At 32.8% G+C, this 16,287-nt stretch overlaps 2 long non-coding RNA genes across 2 annotated transcripts; one reads left to right on the forward strand and one right to left on the reverse strand.

The window, feature by feature from the left end:
- Window positions 1-6,424: 6,424 nt before the first annotated feature.
- Window positions 6,425-14,742, forward strand: LOC127902048 (uncharacterized). Its single transcript, XR_008054467.1, has 2 exons — window positions 6,425-7,101; window positions 14,538-14,742. It is a non-coding gene; the product is annotated as an uncharacterized LOC127902048 (long non-coding RNA).
- Window positions 7,356-8,509, reverse strand: LOC127902047 (uncharacterized). The gene is made up of 2 exons (XR_008054466.1): window positions 8,301-8,509; window positions 7,356-8,180 (listed from the first exon to the last, which is right to left on the reverse strand). It is a non-coding gene; the product is annotated as an uncharacterized LOC127902047 (long non-coding RNA).
- Window positions 14,743-16,287: the final 1,545 nt, after the last annotated feature.

The raw sequence follows: 16,287 nt of genomic DNA on the forward strand, positions 1-16,287 counted from the left end.
AAAAGTTAATTTTTTAAAATTCGTATGTAAGTGTAAATATTAATAAAGTATTTTGAAAAAATTTTAGAATGTAAGTAGCTTCAACCGTAAGTTTGATAAAAATCACTTTAACTTCCCAACCATAGCTACAAATACAATGTTTACAAATACTTTAATGTAAGTCACATCTCCCCCAACAACGATAGCAAGTATTGTCAAAGACTTTACTGCAAACCACAACTCCCAAACAACAATACCAAACTGAGTGTAAATGCCAATTTGGTAATGTTTTAGCATTTAAAATCATTATTATTAGTTGTGCTATATAATTAATCAGTTCTGAAGAGAATTAACTAAATATTTTTGTAATTTGTTTTTGAAATACTCTTATTTTTAAAAATAATCATATGTATTTCATATATCTTACTTCTAAACTATTGTAAGAATACAAATGATTAAAATGGACATAATATTAAATAATATTTATGTACGCATTTATAAACATGTACATATAATATTTTTTTATTATGTATATGTAATAATTGATTATTGGAATAAATATTTTTTTTTATTTTGTCATCACAATATAATTGGTGGTTATAATAAGTCTTTAAACTTAATAATTGTATTTTCTATTTGAATAGGGAAAATTTTATATATATATATGAAACTGTGTTAAGTATAATACTGATTCTCAAAATCAGATTTTGAAAAGTTACTCTTTTCCTGTTTTTAACTTTTCAAAATCTGTTGTACACTGGCAAAATGCTTTTAGAAAAATTTATCAAACACTAATGTTAATTTTGTATATTTTTAAATTACTTTTCAACATTTCAAAAGTAATCTCAAATAGGTTAATTGGCCGGAGCCAAAACACGAAAACAAGAAAACAAAATTTAAAAGTTAATAGAAACAAATTAAAACCTTCCTGTGACTTCGCAATAGACCAAAACAAAGTTACAACAAATTTATTGGAGTCAATTATTGATGCAACGCTTTTTATACGAAAAGGTTTTACTAGAAACTGACGCAGTGAATGAGGAAATGATGAAGTTGATGGATATATAAAATATACTTGTCAATGTATACTTTATTGATTCAAAGAATATTTGAAATAACGAAATATTAAAACTAAATTCACATCCAGTTGAGAATATCTGTAAATCTGGGTAGTTAAGTTATGTCCTGTTGATTTAATAAAATAACTAGAAATAATCTGAGGTTAAAACTTACACAATGGCCTTGAAATTAAAATCATTATATAGCTCAAGTCTTCCTCAAAAAGCTACAATAGACTCGTGCATATATATAATGAGAGATTCAGTACTATTACTAATGGGTTTGTTTTTGTGAATCAGAGCTGTAAGTTCTAATAAATAGGATTTGATTGAAGAAAATGGCTCTTTTAAAAAAAATATCTTCTTTGTAATTCCTATGGCTTTCACACAATTCTTACCCTCATTCCAATCCAATTTCCAAACGGACTTGGGCATGTATTAATGATTGTTAATGTTTCGTCTTCTGTTTTGTTAAATTGGAAAATTCGAGAGGGATGAGAGAGAAGAAGGAAAGCAAATACTTTTAGAAATGGAGGAAAAAAAAAAATTTAAGATGAAAATTAATAGTTACATACCAAATTATTATTAGTTTGTAATTCCACATCAGTACCAAACATTTAATGTACCTTCCAGAAAGATGTCAACTTTACTGGGAGTAAAGACTTCACCTCTGAAAAAAGTTGAAAATAAAAAGTAAAAATTTTGACTGTCAAAATCGCCGCAAAATGTGGAAATCAGCTTTGGGGAATTTTTTCCTTAAATTATTGTCACTTTCTTGCATTTAATCATTAAATAATTACCCCGAACCACAATACCAACCACCTGAAGTCTGGGTACGTTGGCCATGATTTCCAGCAGGAAATTATTGCACCCAAACGTGCGGTTGAAATTTAAAACGTGAAAATTTCCACACTTAGTATAGAAATTTGGAAATGCTATACGCAAGCTTTTCCACCTAGATTCTATAGTTTAGATTGTCGGCCGTAATTATAAAGAAGTACCGCGTGGACCTCAGTTAGATATTTTCAGTTTCCGATAAACCTCCTTGTTGCCTCTTGGTGGGACATGGGAAACAGACATCAACTCAGTTGAAGAGGATTGGCTGTTTTTAGTCAGTGTTAGTAGTGGCATGCTTCACTTTCTTCATGACTCTTTGTAGTATATCAAAAGTTTCCCATAAATTTCTTTCTAATCTCCGACTTTTTCTTATTTTGGAGTGTTTTGTTATTTATAAGTTTTGAATTCTTGTATTCAGTAAAGTCTTCACTTGTGTGTGAACATATAAGATTGTGGCAATTACTTAGAATTTCACTAACCAAAACCACGTGTAAGATATAAATGCCAAATTGACCCATGATTAAAACTCATGCATGTGGCCATATGGGTATGTTTTGGAACCTATTTTTCAAACTGAAGCTAGAAAAAAAGGAGAGTTTGTGGGCCAAGGGCTGCTTCATTACATGTAATTTTTCTCCAGCACTTGCATCATCCTTCTTGCCTTCATTCCCTACCTCTTATCACCATTTATTTTTCTTTTCTTTTCTTTTTTCTTTTTTTGGCACCCATTATTTGTGTGACCAATTTGATACATATATGACATATGTAATTGAATTTAATGTAAGCATCATTTGCATAATGATCTTTTAAAATAAAGGTACACTGTGTTATAACATCATTTTCTTATTATATATATGACATAATACTTCTAATGTATTATAAACTTTCTCATATGTGTGACCAATTATCCATTGTTCTCCCATTTAATTGATTGTGAGACTCTTTTGAAAATTGGATCAAACCATGGCCAATTACTCAAATCAACCAATAGCAAAAGTTTTCTAGAATACATTTCAAATTTCCAAGCATAATTTTATATGTTGAATCTGAGTACATCTTTGGTTTTTGTTATTTACTTTTCTCTCTTTCTTTCTTTTTTTCTTTTTTTTTTTAATATTGATTTTTGGGTTACAATTGACTCGACTGATTTTATTAGACTAACTGTTTTAAAAGTGGAAAGACAAAGGAGCTATGATAGCTATACCTAGAGGCTAGACTCGTTGTTTTTTCAATTTCAGTTTGGAAATTTGATGATGCATGCATGGCAAAGTTTAGACTTAGAAGAATCCAAATTTATTATATATAGTTATGTGGGGTTTGGTGTTAGCATGTTGACCAAATTCACCAACCTGATTTTGCTACTTTATTAATTTAGCAAAATCTATTAATCTTTGATGAGAACATAGATACGTGTGTGTTATCGAGGTCTTTGGCGAGCCCACGACTAGTCCACTACCAATAATCGTGTCGTCATTTGCAATTGCGCATCTCTTTGAGTGCGTTTGTTACACGTATTGTAATATTAAAAAATATTTTTAATAAAATAAAAATATTAAAAATTTATTCTTTTAGACTCACAATTGCTTATTCTATTTTATTAAATATTATTTAAATTTGAAAAATAAATATAATAATAAGCCTATGACTATATAACGTTAAATAAAATCAAATAAATAATATTAAAAAATATTTATTTTTAATAAAATAAATAATATTAAAAATTTATCCTTTTGAATAAAATAAATAATATTAATTAAAATTATATTTTTAAGACTCACAACTGATTATTTGTTTTATTTAATATTATTTAGTTTTTTAAAGAATAAATATAATAATAAGTCTATAACAAATAACATTAAATAAAACAAAAATAAATACTATAAATAATATTAAATGAAATAAAAATAATTAATATTAACAATTATATTTATTTTTTAATGCTCACTACTTATTATTTTATTTTATTTAAAAATTTTTACATTTTGGAAAGATTAAATACAACAATAAGCCTGTAACTAAATAATATTAAATGAAATGCGAATAAATAATATTAATTAATATTTTTAATAAATAAATGATATTAAAAAAATTTAAATAAAATATAAAATATAAAAATAAAATTTATGTTTTAAGACTCGCTACTAATTAAACAACATAAAATTTTAAACAATTTAGACGTATGTGCTAAGCGTTTTAATTCTTTAGCTCTTTTGAGCTTTTGATAAATAGGAGGGAGCATCATGTTAACATTCAAATAAATGAATCTCTACCCTCAAATCTACTTTTTCATTGAATCCAATAACCAATAATTGAAACCACAAAAAAATAAAATCAGGCGGTACCTTGCAACTGTTGCAAGATAGTTGAGTCCCCTATTTATTAGTACAAGTAAATTTTTGACTAATCTCAACATATTGTAATTTATGTCTATTACAACAATTTAATAAAAAAGTCTTGCAGATGATAGCTTATTTAAAAATTAAAATAACTGGGCTCTACAAACTATTCTTCAATTTACAATTTTGGAGTTTCTAAATTCCCACAAAAAATTAGTTTACTAGGTTACTCATGGTTTGTTTGGGATTAAGATTAGGTAGTTGTGGCTTAAAAGCTACAATACTAAATTGTTTGATAAACATTAGCTGCTATAATTTGAGAGTTAAATTGATTCAATTTTAACTTGTATGATGAAAAATATGTTATATCTTTATTAATTTTATCAAAATTATTATTTAAAAATAATATTTATTACATAACATTAATTTTTATTTTATAATTATAATTTTTTTCACAACAACTGTATTTTAAAAGATAGAATACATTAGTAATACTCGAACAACAGAGATTGAAACAACAAAATATTCAAGAAAATTAATGAACTTTTTAACAATTTCAGGTTTTTATTACTGTATATTTGAGGAATTAAAGTACACATATTTGGTAGTTGGTCAAATTAACGGCAGAGCGAAATTTATTTCTCTAAAAAAGTGAAAGTTGACAAATGGGTAGAAGTAAATTTCTGATCTGGAACGAACTGCAATATTTGAAATCCATCCCATTGCTAGGGGTGTCAAAAAAGCCCGCCCGGACCGGACCCGGCCCGAACCCGGCCAATCCGATCCGGGCAAAACCCTGACTGCATGCATATAAAAACCGGATCCGGGTTTGAAATTCTCAAACCCGGATATTTTCGGTCCCGGGTCCGGGTTTAACACAAAAAACCCGGAACCCGGACCGGACCCGGTTTTTTAATAAATTTTAAAAAAATAAATATATTATATATAAATATATAATTATGAATTTATGATATATTGGATGTTATTTAAATTTATTGTGTTGTTGAATTTAATTTATTTATTTTATATATAGATTGAATGAGTTTAAGTTAGAAATTGGATAAATTTAGGTATTAAAAAGTAGATTGAAATAATTTTTATTTATCATTTGTGCAAAATTTGTATTGTTAATGTGTTATATATTTGTATTTGACTATTTTCTTTTTTAAAATTTGAAATTGAATGAGTTTATTTGATTATTTTCTTTTTTAAAATTTGTATTGTTAGAGAAATTAAAAAAAATTGAAGAAAAAAATTGAAAAAAAATTAAATTTATCACATGCGGGTTTAAAAAGCCCGGATCAAAACCCGGACCCGGAAGGTGCCGGGCTCAAGCCCGGACCGCACCCGGAAAAACCAGGTTTTAACCCGGGTCTGGGTTTGCATTTCTTTCATCCGGTCCGGTCCCGGGCAACACCAAAACCCGGACCGGACCCGGATTTTGCCAAGCCTGGGCCATTGCCTGCCTTGCTGTTATCTCGAACTTTGTCAGATTCGTACATATTTTATTTTTTATTTGTATTTTTTGATAAATTGTACATATTTAGTCAACCAATAACAAATTAAACAAATCATGGACTGGGACAAAACTACGTTACAGAATCTGTAAGGTACAGACTGCAGCATCAGCCGTTGGATGTGGTTGGATGTGGAGTGAGAAACTAAACAAAAGAAAATCGGATGGTGGGATGACGGGAGATGTTTGTTACAGAATCTGTAACATAGACAGGTCCACAAATCATGATCTCAACTGGCCCGAACACGTGGGGCCAGCTGAGAATATTTTAGTAATGTTTTCCTGCGAACGTTAATGACATCCACACGTGGGGGACGGAAAGCCGGTAACTATCATGCTATTTCATAAGAGACAGCGGGCCACGTTGTTGAGTCCTATTCGCAGCCAGCTGTAGAAATATTTTCCGCATTTATTTTATACGCGCATGTGATTTTTATTTTTTTATAACATATATTCTTTTTTAAATCACGAGAAAGAGACTAGCCCATTAAAATCAATAATACCAATTACTTCAAATAAATTAACGATGATTGCAATTTAATTACTTAGACGTCTCCATTAAAATTGTAGTAAAACAATTTTTTTTTTTTCATTTAGAGGCTGACAGATTTATCTCTCAAGTTCACTACATATTAAAAAAGTTTAAATTAATTAAGTTGTTGGCCCATTTCTTATTGTTTGCTTTTTTTTTTTTTTTATGCTTCTTATTGTTTGCTTAAGAATTGATTTATTGTTGGATTTTGGTGAAAAATCACGATTAGCAGAAATAAATGAGATTCATCATTTATAGCACTACCCGCACAATTTATGTGCCAACTTTTGCTGGATAGAATTTTGCTAATTAATAAATGAAGTGCCGACTGACGTAAAACCAGTGAGTGAATGACGTGGGCACTGTCCGGCAACTTATATGCCAACTTGCTTGTGCAGACACGTGTCTCAGCAAGGAAACTTCTTTACAATTGCTTGCCCTCCAAGCTTTCATTCTCACTGCCCCAAAATCAAATTATGAAAAATTCCCACAATTTTTCACGGTCGTTCACGCTTCTCTCTCAAATATAAAAGCGGTTAAATTTAACCAAGAAACATAATTTCGCATAGAGTGAGTCCTAATCTTTTAATTCGTCCAGCTTACTAGGGCCAAGGCTTGAGCATTTGAGACAGAGATGGCGGTGAAGGTGAACCCAAGTGATGAAGAAATGGTCACGTCAAGGGCTGAGGCTAAGGCTGAGACATATTGGTTCAAGGCAAAGAAGGCAAGTGTGATCCCAGCACGGAGGAGACTTGTGAAGCGAATGGTGTTTGATTGCTTGGTCCAATTTCTGGCTTCGCTTTGCTCCAACTCCCACAAACCCAAAGTGTAAGCTAAGATAAGGTCGTCTGTTTATTATATATCTTGTTGGTTCTAACCTTGTAAACTGGGTCTTGAATTACAGAGTGTGCTTTTGTTGTTGCTCCACTGGTTACTTGTAAATGTTTTGTCTGTATATTGATGAGTCATCTTTGATTCTGTACCTGAGAGTGGAGTTTCTCTCTTATGATATTTAGATGGATCTGTGCTCTTTATCAATTGGGCGACATGATCAAATCAAATCCTCAGCTATATACATAAACATAGCGCAAGAGAAATAACATAATTAAGGACTTAATCTTAAACACCATATATGATGAAAGATTACATATTTTCCGGGAAACAGGGCCCCTTCTATTTGTCTAATGCATGTTCTAACTTGCAATTTCCACCATTCAAAAAAAAAAAAAAAAAAGAGACCTGTAATTTCTCTTTAAATGATAATTATCACTATGATCAATCCAACAAACGCACAATTACCCGCCAAGGTTGAGGCTTCGGGTCAAGACTTGGGTGGGGTTCCGGCGGAAGAGAGAATTTGGGCTCTGATCAAGCCGATTCCAAATCCCGATTAAACCGCTTGGCTTTGCTCCAATTAAAGTCTTGGACTGAAACAACCTCGCGAAGGTCGTCGGAAACTCAGATCGGTGCTGTTGGGTGCTGATGATTGCAGGCGTCGGCATCGCATAGACCATCTGCAGAGCAAAAGCCTGCAAAAAGGTTTACTCAGTCGGAAATTTTGATCGGAAAAGAAGCTGTTTTCGACGGAGAGGAGAATTTTTTTCCTCGTGACGTGACCCTTTTCTTCTCTACTAGAAAGTGAGTCAGTGCAGACTGTGCAGTAGATGAAAGGAAGAGAGAGAAAAAGAAAAGTTAATTTGAATCCATGTATTAAATAAGAAAATATATATATAAAGGTCTTCGGGAACTCAGGTTGGTGCTGTTGGGTGATGATGATTGCAAGAGTTGGCGTCGCATGGACCATCTACAGAGCAATAACCGGCAAAAAGGTTTACTCCGTCGGAAATTTAGATCGGAAAAGAAGCTGTTTTCGCCGGAGAGGAGAATTTTTCCCCGGTGACAAGACCCTTTTTCTTCTTTGACTAGAAGGTGAGTCAGTCCAGTCGATGAAAGAAAGGGGGAGAGAGAAAGAAAAGTTAGTTTGAATCCATGTATTAAATAAGACTAAATAATTGAATTAAAATACAGGCACTGGAGCACACCACGCCGTTCTTCGTTTCGCATTCCGAAGAAACGTGATTAATTTTTCATTAAACAAATGAACTTTTGATTGTGTCAATCGAAAACGATGTACGGACACAGAGGAAACGATCATGATGATGATGATGATACATGGTCTCCCCCTAGCGAAACGAACATGTATTATTATATCAATAATATTAGGAAAACTAAAAGATGGATGATGGACGGTTAGATTCTTATACAGTTAGATTTATTTTTCCTTTTTTTTTTTCGCAATATGGAACAACACAGCTATGGTGATAAAAATTAGGGGTGGGCAAATCGGGTTTCGGTTCGGGTTGTTCGGGTTTCGGTTTAGGTTTCAACCCGTTCGGGTTGGAGAATTGAACCCAATCGGGTTGAAAACGCCAACCCGAACCAAACCGAACCGAATTTAATTCGGTTCGGTTCGGTTTGGGTTGACAATTCGGATCGGATTGGGTTGATAATTCGGGTTACAATTTCGGTTCGGATTAATTCGGGTTAGTTCGGGTTAGAATAATTCGGGTTAGTTCGGGTTAGAATGGATTGAAACAATTTAATCTAAAAAACAGCAAAAATTAATCAATTAATCAATCAATTAATTAACAATCTCCAATTTAATTAATAATAACAGCAGCAGCAAACCCGCTCCAATTTAATCAATAACCGTCTCCACTCTCCAATTGTTCAATTATCAATAAACCCACTCCAATTTAACTAATAGCAATCTCCATTTGTTCAATTATCAATCAACAACAACAATCCCACTTCAAATAATTGAATAATTGTCAATCAATTAATTAAAAATTTACAATTTAATTAATAGCAACAATCTTGTTGGGTTTAGCTCTTCGTTTTGGAGTGAGTTTGGGGTTTCTGTTTATGTTTATGTGAAGATGTGGTGAGAATGAAAAAAAGCTTCAGCAAGTTACAGCGTCGCCGTCGGCAAGGCAAGACAAACCTTGATCTCGGAGGTCGGAGCAGCTACAGCGTCGGCAGATCAAGACTATGCTGGGCTGAGTGGGACGCGAGGTGAACGCACAGCGCAGTTGCGGCGAGGCGTGCTGGCTGACGGCGAGTGGGCTGCGATGAACGGCTGGTGTCTATTGGAGCTGGACGGGGCTGCTGGCTGCTGCTGTGAGTGCTGTCGTCGTGGGCTGCTGTGGCTGTTGTCTGTTGGAGCTGAAGTGCTGAACGGGGCTGCTGTGGCTGCTGCTGAAGTGCTGATGTCGTCGGCCACAGTTCTCAGAAAGTGAGAACTGAGAAGAGGGAGCAAGGAGGGGGAGGCCGGGGCCGGGAGGGAGATGAAGTGAGATTTTTGTTTAGGGATTTTTAGGGATTTTTTTGTTTAATTAATGTACATATATTTTTAATTTAAAAGTTAAATCTTAAAAAAAAAGCTTCAACCCGAACGGGTTGAAAATTCGGTTCGGATTCAACCCGAACCGAAATTTAACCCGAACGGGTTGAAGCTTTGAATCCGTTCGGGTTTCACCGGTTAATCCAAACCGAACGCCCACCCCTAATAAAAATATCAATATAATTTTAATATGATTGTTTTTATTAATAGGATCCTCTTTAATTCTTAATACAGGCTTTGTTTCTCTTTTTACTTCAATAAAATCCTGTCAGATAGTCTTCCTCTTCAGTTTCAAACCCCTTTTAGTTTTAAGTTCTGACTGTGAATGCTGTTGCTATATTGGTAAGAAAATCTACCAACAATATTTGTTTTTTTTTCAAGTGTCAACGAACTTGAAGTTCATCTGAACTATTTTGAGAATGACAAAAGAGAAATATTGTATTTTTGTTTCAAATTAGGTAGCTTAGTGGGGAAGCTTAGTCATGAGTAGTTGTGGTAACTGAAAATTCAGTGGATAAGGAGTAGAAACAATATATATTGCTGAAATGCAATGAGATAAAACCTCATCAAATCTTGAACTTTTTAATTGTCCCTTAAATAATTATAATAATTGGAACAACATTTTTTTTTTCTAGTAGAATTTTGATTGTCCTTTCAGATATTAAATAATTTTCTTAATTTTAGAAGTTGATGGTCACTTGATGAGCAACCAATTAAGACTTTTTTTTTTTTTATATATACACAGAACCAACGAAAGCAATACATCATTGGCATATCCAGCTATGCTTATCAGACGAAAAGAAAAGACAAAAGGGAAATATCTTTTAGAAGAATTGTAAAATGAAAATCTTTAGCATCATGGAAGAAAACATCAATTTACAAAAATTCAGGTGTATATCCATAACCCAATTACCCATACAGCGCAGTTGCCAGTTATACATCTTTAATTATGTTAATGCAAATTTTTTATCAATCAACACTAATTGATTTTTGTTCTAGAATTTCTTCATCATGAAATTTTATAGTACTTTTTCTCTTGATGCAAGTGTCTCCAATCATGTTCTTGCTGTAGTTAATTATTCGGCCAAGAAAACAAAAATTGTCGAAGGGTGTCAAGATTGTCGACGATAATCCTTCGACGCTCAAGTTAGCGCTTTGCACTCAATTTCTTGAGAGAGAGAGAGAATTTAGACGAAAGTGGACAACAATTTTTGTATTTATTTTATGTCTTACCTCTAAATAAGGGAGGTCTTAACCTTTACTAGACAACTTGAAGCATTAAGGTAAAGCAGTTATTATGACAAGTGGCATTATTATTATGACAAATGTTTATAAAGCTCATTAATAATGGCACCTATCAATATGTGTCTATACTTATTAATGACAGATACTCTTTACATACTAGTCCTAATTTTTTGCTATTAACCTTTAATAGGCTTGGGCTTAACTTTGGCCTTTATATTGGTTCTTTATTGAGAGGATTGGTTAAGCGATATATCACCTATAAGCGAAGTCTTGTATAGTCTTTACTCATAGGCACTTCAATTTTTTTTTCTAAATAATTGGTCTTAGTCCATTCTTGTAAACAATGGCCCTACATAAATCTTTTTAAAAAAGTTTGCTAGTAGACTTATTAGACATATTTGTAAAATTTTACCCCTAGGCATGTTATATAAAGTGTTTGTTTGTTTGTAGGCGCATTTTGTAGAATTTTTTATTTTTTGATTTTTAATTTTTTAGGCTTGTATGCACATTTCATAGAATATATGTATGCTTCTAAGCTTATTCCATACAATACATGTTTGTTCTATAGGCACATTTTATAGAATATTTGTTATAGAGATAAAATTTTCATGAAAAGTAAATTTGTTCATATTTTAAATCAAAATTATAAAAAAAATTAGACCAAAATTATCACCATCTACCTAATTTCTTTAAAAAAAAGAAAAGAAAAAAACATTGGCACTTTCTTAAACAATTTTAATGCAATCATAAATGTGCATATTTTCCTCTACCAAAAAACATTTTGATCTTTTCAAATTCGATTTAATTAATTCAAACGGTCCTTGTCACAATCAATCAATTACTATGATCTCTCACTTTATGTTGATTGTTCAAACACTCTTTCGATTTCAACTGTTCTTTCTAATCGAGGACGAATTAAAAATATATATTCATAGGCTGATATTTAATTAAGGCCAATATAGGGAAGTTTTATAACAAGTTCTTGGAAATTATATCCCTGGCCTCGTCAGTAATTGGCCAAAATGGATGAAAACACCATTTTTGGAGAATGGATTTAGTTTATTTCGACTCCCACAAAGCATTTGCTGCCTTGGATTTCCCATCAGCTCCAGCATGCATGATCTTATTCTATACATATTTATCTCTATCAACATGTCAATTACAATGATTAATGGTTCTCCCTTTCAATTTCTTTGAATCCCTTTAGCTGGAATTGAAAATTTTGAGTCCTTTTGAAGAGCAAAATATTTTGCAGGTAATTAGACTTGGTATTGAAGAATTTCACCAAATTCGCACTTTCTTCAATTTTAGCTCGAGCTTTTGTCAAATTCGAACTTTTGTCGAATTTGACAGGTAATTTATGCAAGCGACTGGTCTTTGGAATGAGTCAATGGGAGGCAAAATTGGTTGAGTAGCCCCCCTTTCACAAGCATGCAGGCACGGTTGGAGACTTGACCAAATAAACAATGTAATTGAGTTGATTATGCTGACTATACGCAGCTTTTATTGTCTAATTTGATGATGCTAGATTCCCTTTAGATAAGGTTTCTAGATCTTAGTCGATTGCATTATTTTTTCTCATAAACCAATTAATAATTGGGTTTAATTAGATTCTTGTTCAGTTTTTCTTAAAAACTAAAATTAGGTTCAAAGAAGATTATGTAATAAATTGCAAGGAGAATGGGACAAGACAATTAATTTATTAATAATTAATGTATTAGCTTACGTAGCCATCGAACCAGTTCTAACTAAATCATATTTAATTAATTAGATCATAAATACTTTTGATTTAAGTGTTATGTATTGGATTTGCACATGATGTTCATTTAATAAACTACTACCAAATCTATGTTTCTTTTTCTAATTTATGATGATGATTGTTTGTGGCTACACACTGCTTCTTTGGGCTTTCTACTCACCTTCGATTCCCGATGATGATGCAAGTAAAGCCTTAGCCTAGTGGTTGGCTTGCACTCTTTACAAAGTTGAGAGGCAACCAGTTTAAGTCCTTAATTAATAATAACTCAAAATTTTTTGTCTGCCACAATTGTGGATAGAGCGTTTATCTCCCTATTTATTAGTAAAAGCAAATTTCCAACTAATCTTAACGCATTGTAATTTATGTATATTACAATAGTTTAATAATAATAAAAAAAAAGGCTTCCCGATGTTAGCCTATTTAAAAATTACAGCAACTGGATTTCACAAATTATACTTCAATTTATAAGTTTGGAGTTATCCAAAGAGACTAGTTCACTAGGTTACTAAGCACAGTACAGCTGCTCCCTGAATAATACTGGAACAGCGGAGATTATAACTGCAAAATATTCAACAAATTCATTAATTCTTTTTAACTATTTTCAGATTTTTATGTTGTATGTTACCCTTGAGATATTGGTCAAATTTACTGCGGCAAGAAATTTATGTCTCTTTAATACTAAAAGTTGACACACGAGTAAAAGTAAATTCTCGTCTAGAAACAGCCGCAATATTTGAAATGCGAGCCCATTGCCCGAACTTTTTGTCAAATTCGTACACATTTATTTTTTTAATCATATATCAACAACAAATTAAGCAAATCACGATCTCAACTGCCCCCAAGAGAAGCGTCTTTCGGCAAGAATTAATGGCATCCACACGTGGGGGCTGGGAAGCCATTAATTATCGTTGTATTCGCAATCAACTGTAGAAATATTTTACTCATTTATTTTATTCGTGCATGTGATTTTATTTTTTTTATAACATAAATTCTTTTTTTAAATCATGAGAAAGAGACTAGCCCATTAAAATCAATAATACCAATTACTTCGAATAAATTAACAACGATTACAATTTAATTACTTAAGACGTCTTCATTCAAATCGTAGTAAAACATTTTTTTTTTAATTTTATAGGCTGACAGATTTGTCTCTCAAGTTCACTAAATATTAAAAAGGTACTAATTGATTAAGTTGTTGGTCCATTTCTTAAGAATCGATTTATTGTTGGATTTTGGTGAAAAATCATGATTAGCACAAATAAATGACATTCATCATTTATAGCACTACCCATGCAATTTGTGTGCCGACTTTGCCACATGGAATTTTTTTAATTAATTAATGAACCAATTAATTAGAGGTTTACATTTGAAGTGCCGGCTTGTGGAGGAGAATGACGTTGGCACCGCAAAGAGACAAAAAAATGGATGACGTAAGCAAGGAATCTTCTATAGAATTGCTTGCCATTCAAGCTTTCATTCCCACTAATTCCCAAGATCAAACTATGAAAATTCCCACAATTTCTCACTGTCACTCAAGCTTTTCTCTCAATATAAAAGCAGTAGACTAAACCAAGAAACATAATTTCGCATAGAGTGAGTCTTAATCTTTTAATTCGTCCAGCTTCGTAGGGCCAAGGCTTGAGCATTTGAGACAGAGATGGCGGTGAGGGTGAACCCAAGGGATGAAGAAATGGTCACGGCAAGGTCTGAGGCTAAGGCTGAGGATGAGACATATTGGTTGAAAGCAAAGAAGGCGAGTGTGATCCCAGCACCGAGGAGACTTGTGAAGCGAATGGTGTTTGATTGCTTGGTCCAATTTCTGGCTTCGCTTTGCTCCAACTCCCACAAACCCAAAGTGTAAGCTAAGATAAGGTCGTCTGTTTATTATATATCTTGATGTAATTTGTTGGTTCTAACCTTGTAAACTGGGTCTTGAATTACAGAGTGTGCTTTTGTTGTTGCTCCACTGGTTACTTGTAAATGTTTTGTCTGTATATTGATGAGTCATCTTTGATTCTGTACCTGAGAGTGGAGTTTCTCTCTTATGATATTTAGATGGATCTGTGCTCTTTATCAATTGGGTGACATGATCAAATCAAATCCTCAGCTATATCCATAAACATAGCGCAAGAGAAGTAATATAATTAAGGACTTAATCTTAAACACCATATATGATGAAAGATTACATATTTTCCGGGAAACAGGGCCCCTTCTGTTTGTCTAATGCATGTTCTAACTTGCAATTTCCACCATTCAATCCAAAAAAAAAAAAAAAAGACTTGTAATTTCTCTTTAACTGATAGTTATCACAATGATCAATCCAACAAACGAAAAATTACCCGCCATGGTTGAGGCTTCGGGTCAAGACTTGGGTGGGGTTCCGGCGGAAGAGAGAATTTGGACTCTGATCAAGCCGGTCCCAAATCCCGATGAAACCGCTTGGCTTTACTCCAATTAAAGTCTTCGACTGAAACAACCTCGTGAAGGTCGTCGGAATCTCAGATTGGTGTTGTTGGGTGCCGATGATTGCAGGAGTCGGCATCGCATAGACCATCTGCAGAGCAAAAGCCGGCAAAAAGGTTTACTCCGTCGGAAATTTTGATCGGAAAAGAAGCTGTTTTCGCCGGAGAGGAGAATTTTTCCCCGGTGACAAGACCCTTTTTCTTCTTTGACTGGAAGGTGAGTCAGTCCAGTGACTCCAGTCGATGAGAGAGAGAGAGAGAGAGAAAAGTTAGTTTGAATCCATGTATTAAATAAGACTAAATAATTGAAAATAAAAACAGGCACTGGAGCTGGAGCACATCACGCCATTCTTTCTTTCGCATTCCGAAGAAACGTGATTAATTTTTCATTAAACAAACGAACTTTTAACTGTGTCAATCGAAAACAATGTACGGACACAGAGGAAACGATCATGATCATGATGATACACGGTGTCCCCCAAGCAAAAACGAACGTGTGTATTATTATATCAATAATATTAGGAAAACTAAGATGGATGATGGACGGTTAGATTTTTGGAAGAACGAGCACAGCTATGGTGATAAAAATATCAATATAAATTTATTTAAGGGTCGTGATAAATAAATATAAAAATATTTATTATCATTAAAGAAGCATAAAAAGTGATTAATATAAAGAATTAGGATAAATAAAGTTTTAAAAATTTTAACGAAGTCACGTGAGAAAAATAGTGGTGCTATTTGAGAATGACAAAAGAAAAATATTGTATTTTTGTTTCAAATCACTAATTAGGTAGCTTAGTGGGGGAAGCTTAGCCATGAGCAGTTGTGGTAACTGAAAATTGAGTGGATAAGGAGTAGAAACAATATATATTGCTGAAATGCAATGAGATAAAGCCTCATCAAATCTTGAACTTTTTAATTGTCACTTAGATAACTATAAATAATTTTGTTAATTTTAGAAGTTGATGGTCACTTGATGAGCAGCCAATTAAGACTCTTTTTTTGATATATTTACACAGAACCAACGAAAGCAATACATCCAGCTATGCTTATCAGACAAAAGGGAAATGTCTTTTACTAGATTTGTAAAAAGAAAATCTTTAGCATCATGGAAGAAAACGTCAATTTACAAAAATAGCAAATTGATTTTTGTTCTA

The sequence above is a fragment of the Citrus sinensis genome, chromosome 5 (genome assembly GCF_022201045.2).
Source record: "Citrus sinensis cultivar Valencia sweet orange chromosome 5, DVS_A1.0, whole genome shotgun sequence".
In the NCBI taxonomy this organism is placed as follows: domain Eukaryota; kingdom Viridiplantae; phylum Streptophyta; class Magnoliopsida; order Sapindales; family Rutaceae; genus Citrus; species Citrus sinensis.